The sequence below is a fragment of the Microcebus murinus genome, chromosome 14, assembly GCF_040939455.1.
Source record: "Microcebus murinus isolate Inina chromosome 14, M.murinus_Inina_mat1.0, whole genome shotgun sequence".
Lineage (NCBI taxonomy): Eukaryota > Metazoa > Chordata > Mammalia > Primates > Cheirogaleidae > Microcebus > Microcebus murinus.
In genome coordinates, this window is record NC_134117.1 from 52,895,361 (window position 1) to 52,917,768 (window position 22,408).

Genomic DNA, 22,408 nt, shown 5'->3' on the forward strand with positions numbered 1-22,408 from the left:
GTGTATTTGTGTATGAGAGTGTGTGTGTGCATGCCCCATACCTTCGTCCTGGCCTTGAGGGGGCTCTTTCCTGGCGTGCATTTTCAGGATGGCAGGGCTGCAGCTGGGGAATCTGACAGGGGCTGGGCTGGGAAATGGGGTGTGGCTAGAGGAGGAAGGAAAGGACTGTGCCTGAGGATGGAGCCCTACAGTGTGCCACACACTGTGCCTGGGCATCACTCGCCCAGCTCATGGGCTCCTCGCACACCTCTTCCAAGGAGAATAGGGCCATCGATGGATGCGGAACTTGGGGATCAGAGAACTTATGTCACTTTTCCCAGATCACACAGTCAGTGAAGTGGGAGCCAGTTTGAGCCTCCCTCTGCTGGACTCTGGAAGGTCAGGGCTCTTCTCAAGGCTGGGCTCCTGGACTTCCTCTGCTGCTGTCCTCCTCACACCCTTGGGTGGGGCAGGAGCAGGCCTGGAGCTGAGGGCAAGTCTGCTCTGAGCCTCAGTTTCCTCATGCATGAAAACGGATCATTTGATGGGTACTCATAAAATGATCCAGGTGAAGCACTGGAGACCTAGGAGCTAGGGACCTGGTAAGAGCACACAAATGAGTCATTTCTCTTGCCTTTAGTTATCCATGGGGACTGGGCGCCCTGCTCCAGGCCGGGCGCCTTCCTCCAGGCTGACTTTGGGCAGAGCGCTGCCTTCCTCCCGAGGCATCCAGAGCTTGGGCCCTGACTGGAGGTGAGGCAGGTAGGGACAGGTGAGGAAGGATTTCCCGAGCGTGGAGCGGAGAGAGGGAGGAAGTGACTCACCAAACACAGCAAAGCCCATCTCCCTGGGAGGAAGCCTCGGCGAGCGAGTGAGCGCACGTGGGGGCCCGCGGGGGCGTGCGGGTGGGCACGGCTGGTGCCGCCCAGCGCTAGCCCCGCGGCGCGGGAGGCTGGGGCAGGCCCTCCGGTGCGGGTCACCGTCTGGAGCCAAGGAGTGGGGGCGAAGGGACCCCTCCTTCCAAAGTTCCTGCTCTGCGGGTCCCCTTTCGCCTCTGGGGGCTGGCAGGCGCGTTTCCCCAGGCTACTGGGCGGACAGTCTGCGCTTCAGGGGCTCGCCCTTCGACACCTGGGAGGGTAAAGCCCCGCGAGTCCCATCGCCTCGCTCGGGCGCACAGCAAGGCGAGGCGCGGCCCGGAGCCGGACACCCGCTTCGGTCCCGCTGAGGCTCGGCCAGGCGGTAAAGGCTGAGAGGGGCGAGGGAAGCCCGGCCGGGCTCCCGGGGAGCTGGGTAGGGCGGGGGTGTGGCGCCCAGAGCTTTGCTGCGTTCCCCAGCCCGGGCGCTGCGGGGCTGGATGTCGGGTTTGGGTGTCTTCCAGAAGGAGCCAAACAACTACAAGGGAAGAGGAACTGGCTTCCCGGGCAGTCTCCCCCGCCCCAAACTTTTCCTCCTCGCGCAGGGTGGGCGGGCGGAGGGAGGAAGCGGGGCCGGGGAAGGTGGGGCCCGCCGTCCCCCGCCCGCCCGCCCGAGAGCGGCCGCTCGGACGCCGTCGGGACGCGGCCGGGGTGAGTGTGTCTTTAAATCCGAGCCCCCCGCCCCCCTGCGCGGGGACCCGTGCTCCGGCGGGCCGGCGGCAGCGGGCGCGGTGATTGGCGGCCGGGCCGGGCCCGCCCCTCGGCGCGGGGGACGCGGGCGCGGGGCGCGGGCAGCGAGCGCTCCAGCTCCGGCGGCCGCGCCTCGTCCGCCCGGCCTGCCCACCTCCGGAGCCGCCTCTGCCCACGGATGGGCCGGGGAAGTTGGGAGGAGCGAGCCGGAGCCCGCGCCGGGCGCGCCCCGCCGCTGCCTGACTCGGCGCCCGCAGTCCGGGCGCAGCGCGCCGGCCGCCGGAGCACGCATGCCCCCCGGAGCCGCGGGCTGGCAGGTACCGACGCGTCCGGCCCGGGCTGGCGAGGGGAGGGCCGCTCCAGGAGTCCCCCGTGCACCCAGCCCGTGGCTGCTCCAGCCGCCCACTCCCCTTCGCCGGGAGAGGAGAGGGGTCCTGGGCCCCCAGCCCGCACCCGCTCAGGCCGGCCTCCTGGGAGGCAGGCGGGAGCTCGCTAACCAGCCAGCCAGCGGTTACTGGGTCGTTTGTGTGTCGGGTTCTGGGCCACTCGCGCACCCCAGGTTTCACTGGGGTAGGCATGGACTGGCGACACCTCTACTTTTCGTTGCTAGGCCTTCCCGCGAAGTTGTTGGGAGAGGGAAGCTTTCTCATGATCCAGAGACGGGGTCCCCAGACTCATCTCTAGGGGGCTGGAGGCCCACAGACAAGGGAAGAGTCATAGGTCCCAGTGGACACAGGCTCTGATTCTCACCCGGTCTGGCCCTCTTCCTCTGTAGGCCTGGGTCTCCGGGGTGAGTCCATTTTTTAATTTCAAAGGGTTTTCCTGAAGCTACGGACGTGTCAGAAAGAGTGTGTTGTATGGGAGAGCAGCTACACCTGGCTTCTTATGGTGGCCAGGGTGGTTGGAGCCTGTTCCTGTCTTTTGGGGAGTCAGAGATGGAAAAAAGCTTCATGGCCTCAGGAAGCTTCTGGGCAGCTCTGCTCTCCCCACCGGAGGTCCAGGTTCCAACTCTTTGGCTTCTGGGCAGAGAAGCCTGAACCCGATGACCAAGCACCTCCTAAATGCCAGGCACTGGGCCAGGCCGGGGCAGGGCGTGGATGGTGGGAGTATTTGGAGGATTCTGTCCTCACATGGCTCAGACCCCTCAGAGGAAGACAGAACATAAACACGCAGAAGGTTTGCTGATACAGGGTTTTGATACCAATCCTAGACTGCTGATAGTGTAAATGCCAAGAAGCTGCGCACAATTGCTACATGAGAAATGCAGGCAGCCTGCAAGAGCAGCTGGGAGCTGGGATCCAGTTCTCACGCAACAGTGCAGATGGGTTTAAATGTTGCAGCTCCCTACCTACCCTTCCTTCATACCCTGCCAGTAATCTGGGCCTCTCACTGCTTCCACGGGCAGGGGGCAGCAGGGGGCTGGGTAGTTCCCCTGCCTATATATGGCTCCTGGCCCCACTCCCAGGTTTTTGTTTTTTTTCTCTGCTGGTGGGTTTCAGAACCCATTTGGTTTCTTGGATTAGGCTGAGTGCAGGAGTCTCCTAGCTGCCCTGTGGCTCCTGAGGTTTGGGGTACAGAGCCAGACTTGTAGGAGGTTCAGAGGCAAGTGGGAGGAAGTCCTCACTTCCTTTCTGAAGAGCCTCCATTGCTGGGGGTAGGGGGAGGCTGGGAGACACTGGGCCAGACAGTTTCCTGTGAGTGTAGACAGACCTGAGGTGGTGGCATGTACTCTCTGCCCTTCCCTCAGTGGGGTTAGGGGTAGGCAGGGTAGGGCCTGGGTGGCTCGAGGTGGGTGGTGCCTGGGGCAGCTCTGACCTCACCTCTGTGAGGTTCTACTGTATCTGGGCCTCTGTCCCTCCCCCATTGTCCCTGGCAGGTTTCTGTTTTTCTGGAACACTTCTAGGAGGTGGCAGTGTGCTCACCCCATGGCCTTGGGTGCAGTTCTGAGAGTGGGAGCTGTGGAGCTCATCCCGAAGCCCTTGGCCGGCACTGTGACAACTCTGGTGAACACCTACCTGTCTCCAGACAGGTGGCACACACAGACCCGGGTCACCCAGGCGCAGGTAGGGGATGCCTATGTGGGCAGAGATATGTGTGCACGCTCAGCTTTGCAGCTGCGTGGGGCAGAGACATAGAGAAGCTGGCTGCATACATACCTGAGGGCAGGCACAGGAAGACAAGAGGTGAGGAAGCAACCCAGGGACACAGACGTGTGGGGGAAGACATACATGAACATATCAGTGTGGACCACGCAGACATGTATTACAGATTTACCCAGTCACTGGGATTTGAATGGGGAGGCAGACATGTAAGTGGGCAGACTTAGGTGGACCAGCCAGAGCACGGACGTGGGTGTGAACTGACGCACACAGACGTAAGAAAGCCTCACAGAAGCACCTGGGCAGACATGGAGTTGGCTGTGCGCTCCCAGGGACGAAGACACGTATGCCTGCCAGAGCCACTGGACCGTGGAGGCCAGGACCCAGACAGAGGTGGGCACTGACGTGTAGTGTGTGGCGTGCATTGCTCGGTTGTCACCACTTCCCCGTGTGGCAGCAGTGCCCCGCAGTTGTCCTGTTTGGGGGGTCTGGGGCGGTACAGGTGCTCTGTGGTGTGACTTTTTCTAGACTCCTACTTTGGGGTTTGAGAATCCCAAAGGGCTCAGTGTCCTCTGTTTTACTGTGAGTCATTTGGCTTCCCCACTCCCTCAGTTACAGGGCTGGGTTCCTGCCTTAAATGCCAGCAGGAGCTCCTCGAACCTTTGATTCTCATCTTCCCTGAAGCGAGGCCCTGTGGCCCGGAGGGTGCTCCAACCAGGATAGGGGAGGACCCTGGCTGTGGGATTCTCCTTCTGAACCCAAGCCTCTGGGTCTTCATCAGGGCTGACACGGTCCCTGGGGGAGAGACAGCACACATGGCAGCTGGGTCTGTGATAAGAGCCATTGCCCTCTGGGGTGGGCTCCTCTCCCCACGAGCCCTGGGCTTGCACAGGGGAGGGGGCCCCACGTTCTGGCTCTGTTATCTCCTCTGCCCAACCTGGCTACTGGGATCCAGCCCAGATTCTAGATACAGTTTGACACTAACTACAGTGTGACCTTTGGCAAGTTACTTAATGACTTGTTTCCTCATCTTTAAAGTAGGGCCAGTAACCCCCAAGCCCTGGGGATGTTGTGCGGGTTAGGTGGGAAAATAGCAGTGGAAAGCATGCAGCCCAGTTCCTTGCGGGAGTGAGCGCTCAGTCAACATGGGGGCGGGGGCTTGACTATGAGCCTTCCCTGGTGGCCAGGACTCTCCGCAGCTTGCTCAGCAGCCAGGCAGGCCCCTGGCCCTGGAGGCTGGTTATAGGGCTGGGCAGGCCAGGCGCCTCTCACGTGAAAGCTGGAGGGTTTTGTCCTCACTTGCTGCCCAGCAGCCCCTGCACACACAGGGTCAGGAAATGGCAGGCAGGGCGTATGGAAGCTTGGGCCTGCTGGGCCTCCGGGAGGGGAGCCAGTGGTTTGCTAAGAATAGCCCCAAATCATGGCTCTTGCCTTCCAGCGGGCAGCCCAGCCGTGTGCCTCCCCTGTGCCGGGCCAAGGCGCTTGCAGACAGGCTTTTATGTTTCCTGTAACTGGCGCTAAGCACGGGATGGGCCCGGGAGCAGCAGGCTCGGTCTGGGAGGAGGCTCTGGTCCCTTCCGAGGCCTTTGGCTGGGACCTGGGGAAAGAGAAGGTCTGGAAGCACTGGTCTCTGTAATCTCTGAGTTCCTCTTCCACTCAGGGCTTGTCCGACAGGCTCCCCTGACCATCTTCTCACCCTCCAGTAGACTTGTCCTGAGGCTCTGGGAGGAGACCACCAGGGTCTGAATTCCTGCTTCCTCCCTTATTGGCTGTGTGGCCTTGGGTAACAAACTTAACCTCTCTCTGTGCCTCAATTCCTTTGTGTAACAGGGTTGATGACAGTAACTCCCTTATGAGCCTGTCCCTGGGATAAAAGGAGGTACACATGGAGAGCCCCGGGGTACTGTCTGGGTCCTGGGACTTGGTGCCAGATTTGGTGCTTGGTGAACATTAGGTGCTGGTGTTACTGCCATGATTGGTGCTCGCTCAGCAAAGCCAGGAAGCTTGCACAGTGGATGATGGGACAGACCAGGATGGTATCTTGATTTGGGTTCCTGGACTTGCTCGGCCCTGAGTTCAGTATGAGGTGCTGGGGATCGGAAGGTGGAGTAGACGCAGTCCTTGCCGGGAGGTGAGTGAGGCGCATACAGACTTCAGGCCACGCCCCACTGATGACACGATGGCGCCTGTGCTAGCTGTGGTTGGAGCTGGGAGTGTAGATGCTTCAGGAGTGTAGATGCTTCCTGTGGGCTTCCAAGGACAGCTGGGAGCTTGCGAGGGGGAGGGGGAGGGGGAGGGGGAGGGAAGGCTTCCCTAGCACAAAGAGCAGCACGGCAGAGGTGTGACAATGCTTGGCAGGTGTTTTATATATTTCCTGTAACGGGCACGTGGACTGGCTTTCGCTCTGAGGGGGCCCCTGCCTGGGCTGCAGCTGGGGCACCGACGAGGTGCCTAGGGTCACCTGCGTGCCCGTGGTAGGCAGTAGGGAACATCTGGGGCTTTGGGAACTAGGTGTGTGCCAGGGAGCTGAGGCTTTCAGACGTTCCCTGAGCGGGGAGGTGCGGTGCTGGAAGGGCTGTGGGTGCCCCATACAAGCTGCCAGGAGGCTGGGTCAGGGGCCAAGCAGGGTGGGTGGGGTGCCCCTGGGTGACCTGGGCCGTGCCAGCCTCTGCATCCTGCTAAGCTCAGGCCTTCCTCTCTGCAGGCTGTGCTGGCCTCTGTCTGGGCTTCCCAGAGTGGAGGACAGGGACACTGGGTGTATTTGAAGATCCTGTTTAGAAGCACAGAGGGGAACTTCTTTTCCCCTTTTCCTTTTCCTGGCACTGGAGGACCTCCTGAGACAGTTGATCCCTTTCCTGCTGGGCACAAAGTGGCCAATGGGCACGTCTCCCTCCCCTTTTTATTTTTTGGGATCGCTGTTGCATTGTTGCCTTTTCTGTTGCATGGGATGTGCATGTTAGGTGTTAAAGGGTATATAGTACATTCTACAACTGAGTACCTTTTCTGTAACTGAACAGGCAAAGAAATCACACTGAATATCAGCGTCTGGTAGTATTTTTTGGAAAAAAGTAACTAAAATGGGTTTAAATTGATTAACACTATTAAATCACATCTAATATTTCATGTTACATGATTCAGTACAGCTATATGATATAGTTGCACAAAATGTATTAACATCAAAGCATACAACTAAAATTAAGATGGCAAACACAACTTATATAACTTTTTGTTCTTTCTTTTTTTTTTATTTTTTTGAGACAGAGTCTCACTCTGTTGCCCTGGCTAGAGTGCCGTGGCGTCAGCTTAGCTCACAGCAACCTCAAACTCCTGGGCTGAAGTGATCCTCCTGCCTCAGCCTCCTGAGTAGCTGGGACTGCAGGCATGCGCCACCATGCCCAGCTGATGTTTTGTTTTTTCTTTGAGACAGAGTCTCGCTTTGTTGCCTGGGCTAGTGTGAGTGCCGTGGCATCAGCCTAGCTCACAGCAACCTCACACTCCTGGGCTCAAGCAATCCTTCTGCCTCAGCCTCCTGAGTAGCTGGGACTACAGGCATGCGCCACCATGCCCAGCTAATTATTTCTCTATATATTAGCTGGCCAATTAATTTCATTCTATTTATAGTAGAGACGGGATCTTGCTCTTGCTCAGGTTGGTTTAGAACTCCTGACCTCGAGCAATCTGCCCGCCTTGGCCTCCCAGAGTGCTAGGATTATAGGCGTGAGCCACCGTGATTTTTTTCTATATATATTTTTAGTTGTCCAACTTATTTCTTTCTATTTTTTTAGTAGAGATGAGGTCTTGCACTTGCTCAGGCTGGTCTTGAACTCCTGAGCTCAAACAATTTGCCTGCCTCGGCCTCCCAGAGAGCTAGGATTACAGGCGTGATAGTTAAAATTTCTTATTGCAACCATGGAACGGACACACAAAGGGCCTGTCCCCAGGATGGATTCACACATGTGTGCACGTATTGAAGTCTAGCGAAAAGTGTTTCTGGAAGCCTTGGAATGTGCACCGTAAGGGCTTCTCTCCAAGTAGGAGCCAGTTGGTATCGTTCTGGTTTCTGCATGTGCATGGACTCCAGGCCCGTGGGTATGTTAGTTGTTTTCTTGTGGCAGAGGTATCCCTGAACTTCTTTGTGCAGCCTTTATGAGGGCAAGCTATTTTTCTTGGAGCATTGTCTTCTTTAACATTTCTTGGCTTCATTCTAGCAAATTCTGCCAGTTGTTTAGAATCCGAGAGGTCAATGCCAGATATTCCTCCAGAAAGAAATGTCTTTGCTCTCATATACTCTGAGTGATAGGTAGGCGAGTTCTCTGCAGTGATCTGTTCTTTAATCACTGTCTCATGGTCAGTATCTTTTTTTCATCTGAGCACCTCATGGTGACAGAGAACTTGTCCTACAGGGTCTGAGCTGCACCTGCTTCTGCTCCCACTTGTTGTCTGGGTGGGCACTGCTGCCATCTATCTGCCACATGTCCCGTTTGTTGCCTCATAGTGACTGAGCCCATCATCTTGGGACCCTGGGTGGAAAGGCCTTGGGGACCTCATGCATCCTTGATCTGAGTGGTGGTTTGGCCTTGCTGTGACCACCTGCGTCCTGGGTGCTCACTGCCTGCCTCTCAAGGCAGCCCTGTCTATTAGAGCTCACGGATGTTTGGAGACCCTTCAGGTTCTGCCCTGTCTGACTCACTCCCAGGCCTGTGTAAAGCTCTGGTTTCTGGATGCCCCAGATGGGACCTCACAGCTGCAGACCCCTTGAGGAGATGTGGGGCAGTCTCTGCTCTAGGGGGCTCCAAACCAGGCTTAGGACATGAAGTGAGTAAGCCCTGGGCTGGCATTTGGGCATCTGAGCCCAATTTTCTCATCTGCAAAATGGGTATAATAATTTTTTTGTGTACCTTTAAAAATTTTTTTTTCCTAAGGTGAAATTAACCTAACATAAAATTAACCATTTTAAAGTGCACAATTCAGTGACATTTAGTATATTGACAATGTTGTGCAACCACTATTATCAATTTCTAAAACATTTTATCACCCTAAAAGAAAACCCTGTACTCAGTAAGCAGTTATTCCCCATTCCCTCTCTACCTTCCTTTAAAAAAAAGTTGTATTGAGTATGCACACCATAAAATTCACCCACGTTTAGTGTATAAGTCGGTGAGTGTTGGTAAATGTCACAGCCATGCAGCCACCTCCTCAGACAAGTCAGGACGTGTCCATCACCCACAAAGGTCCTCGCACTCCCACCTCTGGGCCCAGGCCTGCTCATCTTCTTTCTGCCCCTGTCATTCTGTTTTCTTCTAGATTTTCATGCACATGGGATCTTATGATAGGTAATCTTTGGTGTCTGGCTTTTTAACAGGATGCTTTCTGAGATTCATCCCCATTACTGCACGTTTCCATTAGTCCCATTCCTTTTTTGTTGCTGTGTAGCATTCCAGTGTGTGGAGCATATTACGTTAAAAATAATAAAATTACTTTTACAAAATATTCAAGTAGTCAATTCATAGAAGATAAAATGTGAAACTCCTTCTCCTCCCTGCACTCCCTCTCCTCCCCAGAGGCGGCGCTGTCAGCAGTTTGCCGAACGTCCCTCCGTCTTTTTCTGCGCCTCTTCATAAGTTTGTGTAGTTTTTGATATCACACTCAGCCCATGGCTGTGGGGCCTGCCTTTCTCATCTGGCCATGGGTCTTGGGGGGTGACCCCAGCACTGCCAGCAGAGTGCCAGGCACATGCCCCGAGCTGGGGCTCAGCGAGACTTCGTGGCAGATGGAATGAAGGCTTCCTGAAAGTGGTTAGTTAGAGCAGGTTCAGGAAGAGGGAGGCATTGGAACAAAAGGGATCAGTCTGTCCGAAATAGGCTCTGTGGCCACCTGTCCTGTGGGTCTGGGTGGACGTGTCCTCCTGCTGCTGCACCACTGACCCCTGCTGCATGGCAGCCGGCAGGGGCTTCCTCTTCCTGTCTCTGCGACGTGCCACTGGAAGGAACAGGCCCCAGGAGGATTTGTGGGTTGACAGAAGAGGGACCCTTGAGGCGCCCTTCTCGTTGCAGTAGAGTTGCCCCTTGCCGAGGCTGTCTCAGCGTGCTCGGGGCCTTACCCCGATGGGAACCCGGCCTGGCCTGTGTGTGGTGGGACGGTGGGGCTGTCTGTGGGCTCCTGAGGAAGGGGGGGTGCCCGTGCTCAGACCTTCACCCTCCCGGCTCCACACTGACCCCAGCCAACTGGGTCACAGCGGCTCTGAACCTACCTTTTTTTTTTGAGACAGAGTCTCACTCTGTTGCCTGGGGTAGAGTGAGTGCCGTGGCGTCAGCCTAGCTCACAGCAACCTCAAACTCCTGGGCTCAAGCGATCCTCCTGCCTCAGCCTCCCGAGTAGCTGGGACTACAGGCATGCACCACCATGCCCGGGCTAATTTTTTCTATATATATTAGTTGGTCAATTAATTTCTTTCTATTTATAGTAGAGACGGGGGTCTCGCTCTTGCTCAGGCTGGTTTCAAACTCCTGACCTCGAGCAATCCGCCTGCCTTGGCCTCCCAGAGTGCTAGGATTACAGGCATGAGCCACTGCACCCGGCCTGAACCTGCATCTATTTGTGCTGCTTTCTTTGACAATGCACAACATGTCCCCACTCCTGCACACTTGTAACTTAGGTTGTTTTGATTGTTTCTAACTTTTTCTTAATTTAATAATTCAAAGTAGTGCCCTTAATACTGTTGTGTGCAGTGAGTTCCAGGAGATAGGAGCCACCCTGTGTTGTAATGTTAGGGGGCAGTCACCTGCTCGCCCAGGATGGGATTGTCTTGTGACTTAGGGCCTCATTGAGGGCTCGGGAACCCTGTAGGGGGAGGGGAGCTGTGAGTAGGTGGGCTTGTGGATTTCTCCATCTTAGTGCTGCTCGCCTATTTAAAGTGTAGAGTTCAATAGCTTCTAGTATTAATATAGTCAAAGAGTTGGGCATCTGTCACCAAAGTCTAATTTTACAGCATTTTCATCAACTCCCAAAGATATTCTATACCCTCGAGTAGTCACTCCCCACTCCAGCTCACTAATCTGCTGTCTCTATAGATTGGCTAATTCGGGATATTTCATACAATATGTGTTCTTTTGCGGACTATCTTTTAAAGGAAAAACCCCTCACTTGTTGATTTACGTTATTATTGGACTATGACTTAAATGTATACAAGACTAGGCATAAGGCATAAATGCGGTAGTTTTAATATAACTGTAAAACAAACAGGAAATACTAACAAACCAGAAAGCCAACTCATTTCCAATGAACAGTGCTGATTTAAAAGAATATTAGCTGAGACCACATTGCCAATGTCTGGTTGACAGTGGACAGTTGTGACCTCAGTCTCTCCTGTCCCCCCGGCTCTGTTACTGGCACCTGCTGTGCAGAGTGGTAGTAATGATGTTTGGCCGATTGGATGGTTTGGGGCAGTGAGACCTCACATTTTAGCCCAGGCTGCCCATGACCAGTCCCCAAATGTCTGTTTTCATAGGGCATCCTTGATCCCTGGAAAACTGGCTTGGTTGAAGATAAGGGTAGGATATAGAATAGTGTCATTATTGAAATCTGCATATAGTGGCTTTTAAACTCATTTCTTCTGGGAATCAGGAATTTGGCACTGAGATGGGCTTTGCTGAGTTCATGCAGATACTGTCAACATGAATATGGCCCTGGATGGGCAGGTCCAGGCGGCCATGGGCTGTGGGGAGGCTCAGTTCTACTTCCCCACCCCCTTTTTTCCTATTTGAACCACAACCTTTCTTTCTTTGTGCTGTGTGCAATGATGTCATTTGGCGTTCATGGAGAAGGAACCGGATCATAAACACAGGAGCAGACTTGAGCCCCAAATAGCATGGCAGTGCTTGCTTATGAGATAATCATTCAGAGGTTCTTTTTATTTTGTTTTTCAAATTCTTATAAAATTAGCCATGTTAAAGCATACAGTTTGGTGGCATTTAGTACATTCACAATGCTGTGCAACCATCACCTACCTCTGTCTAGTTTCAAAACATTTTAATCATCCCTGAAGGAACCTCATATCTATTAAGTCACTCCCAACCCCCCCCCTCGCCCCCCTGGTCCCTGGCAACCTCTGATCTGCATTCTGCCTCCGTGGGCTTACCTGTTCTGGATAGTTCACATATGTGGACCCATATAATATGGGACCTTTTGCGTCTGGCTCTATTCACTTAGCATAATGTTTTCAAGGTTCGTCTGTGTTGTGGCGTATATCAGTACATCATACTTTTTTTTTTTTTTTGAGACAGAGTCTCATTTTGTTGCCCAGGCTAGAGTGAGCGCCATGGCGTCAGCCTAGCTCACAGCAACCTCAAACTCCTGGGCTCAAGCAATCCTGCTGCCCCAGCCTCCCGAGTAGCTGGGACTACAGGCATGTGCCACCATGCCCGGCTAATTTTTTCTCTATATATTAGTTAGCCAATTAATTTCTTTCTATTTATAGTAGAGATGAGGTCTCACTCTTGCTCAGGCTGGTTTCAAACTCCTAAGCTCAAGCAATCCGCCCGCCTCGGCCTCCCAGAGTGCTAGGATTACAGGCATGAGCCACTGCGCCTGGCCTTACTTCATGCCTTTTGATAGATGAATAACTTTTTAGTGTATGGATATACCACCTTTTGTTTATTCATTTATCAGTTGATAGACATTTGTGTTGTTTCCACCTTTGGGCTGCTGTGGACGTTCATGTACAAGCATTTGCTTGGATACTTGTTTTTAGTGCTCTTAGGTTTATATTCAGGAGTGGGATTTCTGGGTTTATATGGTAATTCTATGTTTAATTTTTTGAGTTTGATGTTCTGGAATTAAACAGTGGTTACACCGCTTTGTGAACATACTAAAAGCCATCGAACTGTGTACAGACAATCCCGTATTAACGGTGGTTCAACTTACAATTTTTCAACATTATGATGGGTTTATTCAGATGTAACCCATGGTAAGTCGAGGAGCTTCTTCTGACCTTCCATGGGGTTAGAGTTTCTACTGAATGCGTTTTGTTTTCGTGCCGTAATAAAGTCTAAAGACCGTAAGTAGAACTATTATAAGTCAGGGACCATCTGCTGCGTTGATAGCATTAAGTGCATTTTTGGCTTACAATATTTTTAATTTACGGTGGGTTTATCAGGACATAACCCCATCGTAAGTTGAGGAGCAGCTGCACTTTAAAGGGTGAATTTTGTGGTATGTGGATTATACCTCAATTTTTAAAAAAGAGCTCACAGATCCCTAAGCAGACATTCATGGGTCTGGATTGAGTCATGGTCTCAGCTCTGGAAGCCCAGAGTCCTGCATCACCTCCTGGGAATCCTGGGGACTCCCTGGGTGGGTGGGGACACTGGGCCTCGCCCCGTAGTCCACGTTTGGGGTGGTAGGTGGGAGCTGTAGCCACTAAATGGGCTCACTGGCTGCCTGGCCCCTGACCGTGGCTCGTTCTGGCCCTTCCTGGCTTCTGAACAAGAGGTGCTCACTATAGAACTCAGTCTCCCCACCTGTAAAGTGGGCCCGTGAGTGGCCCAGCCTTGGCCACGGCCTGGGCTCTGGGCAGTGAAGTCCATAGTGGGTCAGATGTGTCACGCTGACTACTTCTCTTTACCCACTTTTCCCTGTCTTTTGCGTTTCCTTTTGGAGCGTCCCCTCCAAGCCTCAGGACCAGTTCCTCTTTCTTCATAGGGCCCCCAGGCCTGCCACTTCCTTCTGAGATTGCGTCAGGGCGGGACTGCGGCTCTCTGTCTGTGTGTCCAGTCCTCACACACACCTGCTTCCCCTCAGTCTGGCCCATCTTGGCGGCATCGCCACGTCTCTGGTTGTTTGGGCCAAACACCTCAAAGTCCTCACACTTGAGAGATGACGTGCCAGGAGGCCCTCTGGCGTAGGCTTTCTGTGACTACCGTACCTCAAATATGGCCTTTTCCTACCTTGCCGTTTTCTAGCTCAACCTCTCAGCCCCCCGTGGCCACGACACAGTGCATACAGTGTGTCATAATTGTGTTCCTTTGTTCACTCTTTCCCGCCCTCTCTTTCTCTCTCCTGTGGACGTTCTGCTCCATGAGGGGCCAGGACTGTGCCTGTCTGGTGGACGAGGTAGATATTTCCCAGCTGTCTGTCGGACGAGCAGTGATACAATGAAGTGACACACCACCATTAAACAGATAGGGCTGGATTTACGTGCATTGGCTGGTAGGGGTGTTTATGTTGTCCTGTTAAGGGGAAAAAGCTTGTTGCATAAGGAGGCTTAAGAGGTGGGCTTTGAGGGGGATGGGAAAGGCACACATTTTTTCTTTATAGACCTTTGACTTGTGACAGTAAGTACAAAAACTTTGGTAATAGAAAAATCTGGTAAACAAAAAAAAGAAAATAAAATATCTGGTCAGAGGGAGCATCAGGATTTGAACCCTGGCCCTTCTGACTCCCAGCCCATGTCCTTACCCACAACCCAACACTTGCAGTGGGCTCTCTGTACATAGCCTCTCAGCATAGCCTCGCTGCAGTGCTCAGGGGAAGGCAGAGGATGAGTTATTAGCTGATGCTATTTTGTTTTGTAAGTTGAGATATAATTTCCAAATGGTCAAGGCGTAGCTTGATGACTTGTCACAGATGTGTCACCTGTGTAACCACCACCCACATCGAGATGAAGAACCTTTCTGGAGCCCCAGAAGGTTCCCTGGTGTCCCTTCCCAGTCGGTTCCCCAATGCTCCCATTCTGCAAGTGGTCACTCTTCTGACTGCGTGATCTTGAGCTTTATGTAAATGGGTGAATGCAGTGTGAGCTGTTTTTACCTAGCTCCTTTCCGTCCCTGTGACTGCGACAGTCACCCACGTTGCTGCAGGCATCCAAGGTTTGCTCCTCTCACTACATGGAGAACTCCACTGCAGGACGTACCTCCACTTGCCCGTCCTCTGTCCTGCCAGGGCACCTTTGCCTTGTTTCCAGCCTTTGGCGATTCTAGGAAAAGCTGCTGTGAACTTTCTTGTGTCTTTTGGTGAAGGTGAACACCCACTTCTCTAGGACACACACCCAGGAATGAATTGCTGGGTGATGGGGTGGAATCCTTATTTTACTGAAAAGGAAACTGAGGAAGTTCCAGAGGGTCTGAGAGAAGAAGGGACTTGCCTAGGGTCACATGGTGACTCCGAGTGTCCCGTGTCCCCGAGGCTGTCTAACCCCTGTTGCTGTCATCCCCTCGTCCTACCCGTCTCCCGCCTCCTGGCTGCAGCTCTGTGGGCAGCATGGTCAGGCTGGCGTGGGAGGCTCTGCAGGGCCACGTGCTGCGTCTTGTCGCAGTGGGTGTGCCCACTAAGCCGCAGTCTTCTCCCCCTGCCGCCTCCTTCCCCATCCCTGCCCTTCGCCTTCCGTGGTGGTGGGCGCTGGGAGAGAGGAGGCGGCATTGCTGTTTGGTGGCTGCTGGTGCTGTGGGTGGCCAGGCACAGCCTGGGGTAGGCCCGTGTGGGCTGTATGGCGGCTCGGGCCCGGGACCGTGGGTGTGCGTGCGTGAAGATACGCGTGGGCTCTGCACACATCACTGTCACCGGTGCTCCTGGTGGTCGCAGGTGTGTGCAACTGCCTCGCTCAGACGCGAGCTCGGTCTGGGGCCTCTCAGAGCCCCCCAGACCCCCGAGGCAGCCTGTGGACCTCTTTCTTCCACTTCCACTACACGGCTCTCCCGTCTGGGCCAGCTGCCTGGTGGCAGAGCCTTTGGCTCTTTCCATCTCTGTCCCGACTCTCGTCCCTGAACTCTCTCCAAGGTGGAGACAGAAATGAACATGGGCATAACATTTTTTTAATGAGTCCTTAATTTTTTTTTATTATGGCAAAATATGCATAAAATTTACCAATATGGCCATTTTTAATTGTAAAATTCAGTGGCATTAGGTACATTCACATTGCTGTGCAGCCATCACCACCATCCATCCCCAGAATTTTTTCATCTTCCTCAACTGAAACTTCATACCCATTAAACACTAAGTCCCCACCCTCCTCTCCCAGCCCCTGGAATCCGCCATTCTGCTTTCCGTCTCTGTGAATTTGACTACTCTAGGTCCTTCATGTAAGTGGAATCATCTTTTATGTCTGGCTTATCTAAACATTTAGCATAATGTCCTCAAGGTTCATCCATGTTATAGCATGTGTCAGAAGTTCCTGACTTTTTAAGCCTGTAATTGTTCTTTTGAGCACATTTTAAAGGCACCTCTCTGGCCGGGTGCGGTGGCTCATGCCTGTAATCCTGGCACTCTGGGAGGCGGGCGGATTGTTTGAGCTCAGGAGTTCAAGACCAGCCTGAGCAAGAGCGAGACCTGGCTCTACTAAAAATAGAAATAAATTAATTGGCCAACTAAAAATATATAGAAAAAATTAGCCGGGCATGGTGACACATGCTTGTAGTCCCAGCTACTCGGGAAGCTGAGGCAGGAGGATCGCTTGAGCCCAGGAATTTGAGGTTGCTGTGAACTAGGCTGACGCCATGGCACTCTAGCCTGGGTAACAGAGTAAGACTCTGTCTCAAAAAAAAAAAAAAAAAAAAAAAAAGGTAAAGACACCTCACATCTTTGGGAGCAAGTGAGGGGGTCAGCTTGGTGGTGAGAGTGGGAGTAAACAACATTTATTAAGGCTCACTAGGTGCCAGCCCTTTTCTTACATTATCTCATGTGATCCTCACCGTGTCCCTATGAGGCAGGTATCAACATTATCCTTATTTTACAGATAAGGGATCCAGGCTCAGAGAAGTTCGGTAACGTGGCCAAGGTCACACAGCAAGTCATTGGCCAGTCGGGATCGGATGCCAGTTCTGCCTGGCCGCACGGCCCGTGCGTGTGTTCCTGGCCCGGCGCAGGCTCTGGCCCTTTCCCCAACACCAGGCTTGCGGTCCTTTCCTCGAATCCTGCTCCTCCTTCTCCTTTTTTTTTTTTCAGGCAAGCACAAAAATGAGGTTTATTAAGGAGGTTTATTAAGGAGAGAAAGGCAGGATTATAGGGCACGAACAAGGTATATAGGTTTACAGAGCACGACACGTACACCACAGGTGACAACCATACACACTGTCGCAGCAAAGGGAGAGCAAAAAGGGATGGATCCCTCTTGTCTCGTCTCTGGCCTGAGTGTGGGGCTGATGGTGACGGGTCCCCTCCTGGGCTCCGGCATCTGCTGAAAACCCCTTCACGCAACAGCCTCTTGGCCTGGCAGGGTTCTGCAGGGAGGCGGGCCTCGGTGCCCCAGCACAAGGCTGGCAGGGGCAGGCGGGCCCAGGACGGCCACTCGGCAGGATGTCACTCTTGGCGGGACTTTCCCCTGAACAAACAGCTACCAGGACTTTGGGATGGAGGGGATAGATAAACAGGAAGAGGGAGAAACTTAAAAATATTTTTCTTTCCCTCCTGTGCCCTGGCATTTTCTCCCTGCCCCCTCCGTCTGCCACGGGGCCTCGGAGGTGGTGGGGCTCCTCCCTCCCTGCCAGAAGCTGCCCACGGCCTGGAGAGCCAGGCTGGCAGGTCGAGGCTCCAGTGTCGTAGGTTTTGTTCCGCCTGACGGGGGCAGGGGTGCGCCTGGGCATTCGGGGCCAGACAGGCCCGGGTTTGAATCTCGGGTTCGCTGTGTTTGCCAGGTGATCTGGGCCAAGTTGCTCGGCTTCTTGGTGGGTCAGAGCAGCCAAGATCCGTAGCCTGCAGGGGTATTCGGAGAAACGATGTAGCAGTGGATACTAGCCAAGCACTGGCCTAGTGCTCAGGTGGCCCGTACAGGGGCTTTCACGGTTCTCATGGGTGGGCGTGCTTGGGGTCGTCATTTGACAGGGCGTTGAAGCATTGAGAGGTTAAGTGTTTCCATCCAGGTCTTAAAGCTGGTGGTGGAGAGGAGGCTCGAGCCCAGGCGGCCTGTGCACTCGGCACCCTGCTGGTTTGTTGGTCTGGTGCCTGACACTGAGCTTGGCACATGGCACTGTTGGCATTGTGAATTTCTTTCTCGTAGCTTAGTTGGGGTTGATGGGGAGTTAGGGTGAGGCCTGCTGAGTTTTGGGCCCTGGAGTAATAATCTAACCCTTGCTCGGGTCGCCTCCTCCACGTGGCCCTCATAGGTTGACACAGGCTGTGGTCATACTTCTCTTCTACTGCCCGGCTTGGGCAGCACATCACACCTTGCAGAGCAACATCTGAGATCCTGGCATGGTCTGCAAGGCATTCGGGGTTTGGCCCAACCCCACCCCATCTTATATTCTGGCCCCACAAGCACCTCAGCATGTCCTAGGAGGCTGTCCACAGTGCCAAGCATCTCTCCATGCTGCCTGTCAAAGGTTGCTCATCCTTCAAGGCCCAGCTCAGTTGCCTCCTCTTCCAGGAAGCCTTCCCTGAGTTCCTGACCTTTAGTTAACACCTCCTTCCTCTGTGTAGCTCAGTGTAGTGGGAAAGGTGCTGGAAGCCCTCCCCTTCTGTTAGCCTCTCTGAGCCTCAGTTTCCTCATCTGTAGGTTAGGGGTAGCGGGAGTCGGGGAGAAGGGAAGGCCTGGACTCTTGCCCTGGCCCGTGTGGAGTCGGCCATAGCCTGGTGAAACACGAGCCTCTGAGGGTTAAGTCCTCCTGTGCCAGGGTCGGAAGCAAAGAGGACAGAGTGTGAGATGAAGTCACTTCCCTGGGGGGCCTGCCGTGTGCCTGGCCTTCCCGGAGTAAATCCTGTTTCCTCCTTGGTTTCCGTGTGCCCATCTACTCCCAGCTCCCAGGACCCCACAGGTCACCAGCAGGTGGGGGCTCCCCGTGGAATGTCGGCCTGTCATTCATCCGGTGAGGTCACTTCCTGTCTGGACAGGCCGTCCCACCTTTCCTGCTGCTGTGTTCCACTGGGGGTTGGATGAGGCCGATGGGCGTGGGGGCTGAGGGAGGCTACCCAAGGTCAAGTGCAGTGCCCAGCCTGCTCCCTTTATTCCTGGGACGCTGAGGCCCAGCGGTGGGGGCACCTCCCAAGGTTGGGACCAGGAGTCAGGCCTCCGGCCCACTGTGCAGTGGTGGGGGGGACTCTGTGGGTTGTTCCCGGGGAAGACTGGCTCTCACAGGCCCGCGGTGTGAGGCGAGGAAGCGGCCCAGCCTCCCTGGGCCTCCATTTCTCCCTTGGGACCTGGGGGATCCTGTGTGTACAAGCCACCCTGACAGCCGACCTGCCAGGCCAGGGCATCATGACCTGTGCAACCCGTGCTGCCCTGCGGGAAGGTGAGGCTCAGGGAGGCCGAGCGACGGGCCAGGCCTGTGGCGACGGGCAGTGCTGGGAGTCTCCCGCGTCAGCCCACTCCGCTGGCCTGGTGTCTCCCATGGGGGTGTGTCGCTTCCCACCTGCGCACCTGCGGGGCGTCCTCGCTCCTGTGGTCAGGGTCTCTCTGGGCTTGCTGGTGTCAGCAGCCATGCTGTGCAGTTCTTTTTTTGGTCTCTCTCTTTTCTCTAAATGGTTTATTTTCACTGTAGGAAGATCAGAGGAAATAAACATACATAGGACGATGAGGAAAATCATCTGTGATCCCACTTCTTAGAGGTAACTGTGGTTCACCATTAATGTTTTGAGATTTGTCCTTCAGGATTTGTTCTGTGTGTGTGTGTGCACATGTGCACTCGTGTGTGTGTGTGTGCACGTGCACTTGTATATAAGAGGCCCCCCTCTTTTTGATGGGACAAACTTCTAAAATACTTTGGTGTGTGTCTTTTTTTTTAAACTAGACATGCAGTTGATATTTTTCTTTGTCAGTAAATAAGCTGCTACTTCATTCTTTGGAAACTTTGAAGTTTAACATCCATAGAGAAGTACACACGTTGCAGGTGGACAGCTAGTACACCTAGTACAAACTGAGTGCACCCCTGGGAGCCCCTGCAGCTCAAGGAATAGAATCCTGCCGGTACCCCTGGACTCCTGTCCCCATTGCCTCCCATTCCTGCTCTTGACATGGCTTCTTGCCTGGCTTCCAACATCATAGACTAGTTTTGCCTGTTTTTGAGTTTTAGATAAATGGAACCGTATGGAATTCTCTTAATTGGCTTCTTTCGCTCCATATCCCATTAGTGATGCTCATCTGGGGCTCCATCCAGTTTGTTTGTTTGTTTGTTTATTTATTTATTTGAGACAGAGTCTCACTATGTTGCCCTGGCTAGAGTGCTGTGGTGTCAGCCTAGCTCACAGCAACCTCAAATTCCTGGGCTCAAGCAATACTTCTGCCTCAGCCTCCCAAGTAGCTGGGACTACAGGCATGCGCCACCATGCCCGGCTAATTTTTTCTATACATTTTTTAGTTGTCCAGCTAATTTCTTTCTGTTTTTTTAGTAGAGACAAAGGTCTCACTCTTGCTCAGGCTGGTCTCAAACTCCTGACCTTGAATGATCCGCCCCCGTCCCCCTGCGTCAGCCTCCCAGTGTGCTAGGATTACAGGTGTGAGCCACCGTGCCCGGCCTCAGGGCTGCTTTATACTCTTTTATTTTCTACTATTTAGAAACAGAGTCTTGCTTTGTTGCCCAGGCTGGAGTGCAGTGGTGTGATCATAGCTCACTGCAGCCTTAAACTCCTGGGTTCACATGATCCTCCTGCCTCAGCCTCCTGAGAAGCTAGGACTACAGGTGCATGCCACCATACCTGGCTAGTTTTCAAAAGTATTTTACAGAGATGAGGTCTCATTCTATTGCCTGGGCTGGTCTCGAACTCCTGGACTCAGGCTGTCCTCACCCCTTGGCTTCCCAAAGTACTGGGATTACAGGCGTGAACCACTGTACCCAGCTTCCTTTACATTCTTAAAAATTGAGGACCCCAAAGAGCTTTCATTTGTGTGGCTTGTAACATGTATTAATATTTACCACATTGGACATTGAAACTTGAGTAAATTTAAAAATACATATTTATAAATTCATTTATAGTAACAAATCCATTTTACATTAACATAAACAAAACATTTTTTCTGGAAAATAACTGTATGTTCTAAAATAATTTTTTCTGGAAATAACTGTATGTTCTAAAATAAAAAAGTTCAGTGGGAAGGGTGGCATTTCTTTACAGATTTGCAAGTCTCTTTAACGTTTGGTTTGATAGAAGACAGGTGGGTTCTCATGTCTGCTTCTGCATTCAATCTGCTGTGATATTATGTTGTTTTGATTGAAATAGGTGAAGAAAATCTGGCTTCAGCACAGATATGTAGTGTGAAAAGGGAGGAGGAGTATTTTATTAGCCCCTTGATATTTTCCTTTTATACTACGTAAAAATTTGATAGCTGGTAGATTCTTGAAAGTTATTTGAAATGTGGAATCCGAAAACATATTAATGAACTGCTTATACCTTGTTACATTAAGATCCACTAGACCGTGTTGCACTCTGCGTGGCTGTTACCTGGCTTTGTGACATCAGACATTTGTCATTGGGAAAATATTGTCCCAGTTACGCAGATCTTCCAAATGTGAACACATTTCATGTCAACATTTCCAGAAATCAACATCTGTCAATGCCGTCACTCCTATTATCAGAAGAATCTTTGTTTTGAGAAGCTGTCAGATTCACAGTGGTTGACGCAGGTTTTCCAAAATTCTAATTTTCCCTTGAAAGCTCCAACTTTATCATTGGCAACAAATGCTGCCAGTTGTTTTTCTCAAAGGGACAGGATTCCTTTGATCATTTTTGAGAAAATGTCTCCCAGATACCCAAATCTGAATACCCATCCTTTGTCTTTTATTCTCGCAAGCAACAACAGTGTCCTCTGGACTGGGGGCTTGTTCAGCTCCGACTCTTAACGGGCTCACGTGTGGTTTTCTTCTAGACCCCAGTCATGCTTGGGTGGGTTTTATGTGCACTTCTCATTTCATCGCCCACAACATCAAAAGACATGTGCTCAAGGGCTGGGATTCAGGGATGTTGATCATTTTTACTGCTTTATCAAGGACACCCTTCAGTGACACTGGCATATTTTGTCACCGCGAGTATGTGTCTATGCAGAACACAGTGAGACCAGCCCAGTTTGGGGTCACTGCCTTGTTCCTACTGAGACTCTAGCAGTTTCACCCACTGTGGCTTTTGAGCCACCAGATGTCATCCCAGTGAGAAAGGCAACAATGTCTTAGTACTGCCATGAGAATCCTTTCGACCTCATGGGCCCCTGGGCTCCCCAGAGCATGCTTTCAGAACTGTGGAATGAGATGACAGATGCAGGCTTTAGCCCAGGGCCCGGCAGTCTCTTGGGGTCCTGCCATTGTTATCCTTCCCCCCTAAGGAACCTGGAAGACATACCCTGGGGGAGGGGAGATGGAAGCCATTTGCAGTTAAGAATTCATCATCCGTGATTGCAAGGCCTGCTCAGGGTGCTCACATGTTTGGTCCTCGGGAGTGAGGGAGGGGCCTTGAGGACTTTATAGGTGCTCATTTTTTTTTTTTTTTTTTTTTTTGCTTCTCTAGGAGACAGGGCATGAGTCAAGGGGAGAGAAGCAGGGGTCTCAGCCAGGCAACTCTCCCACTTGGGCGGGGTCTGCTGAACAGATAGGAGGGGAGGCCCTGAAAGTCCCCTTCCCCCTTTCTGGCCTGAAGGGGCTTCCACAGACTCTGGCCTCCACGTCCCTTCCTGGTTGGCCTTCTCCGCTGGGTGTAGTCAGAGGTCAGCTTCCCTGCCCACCCCTTCCTAAAAAGGGATCAAAACATGGCTGCTGCTTCGGGACCGTGTGCTGGGCTCTGGGTCCCTGACTGCACCTTGCATGTGTTGTCTCATTT

The 22,408-nt window shown here is 52.8% G+C and overlaps 1 protein-coding gene across 1 annotated transcript in view; it reads left to right on the plus strand.

The window, feature by feature from the left end:
- The first annotated feature begins 1,675 nt into the window (after nucleotides 1-1,675).
- The window catches only part of PALD1 (phosphatase domain containing paladin 1), a 75,957-nt gene continuing 55,224 nt past the window's right edge, over nucleotides 1,676-22,408 (plus strand). Inside the window, exon 1 of the mRNA XM_012762611.3 lies at nucleotides 1,676-1,900. The gene's annotated coding sequence lies outside the window, so the exon portion shown is untranslated. The remainder of the gene's footprint in view (nucleotides 1,901-22,408) is intronic.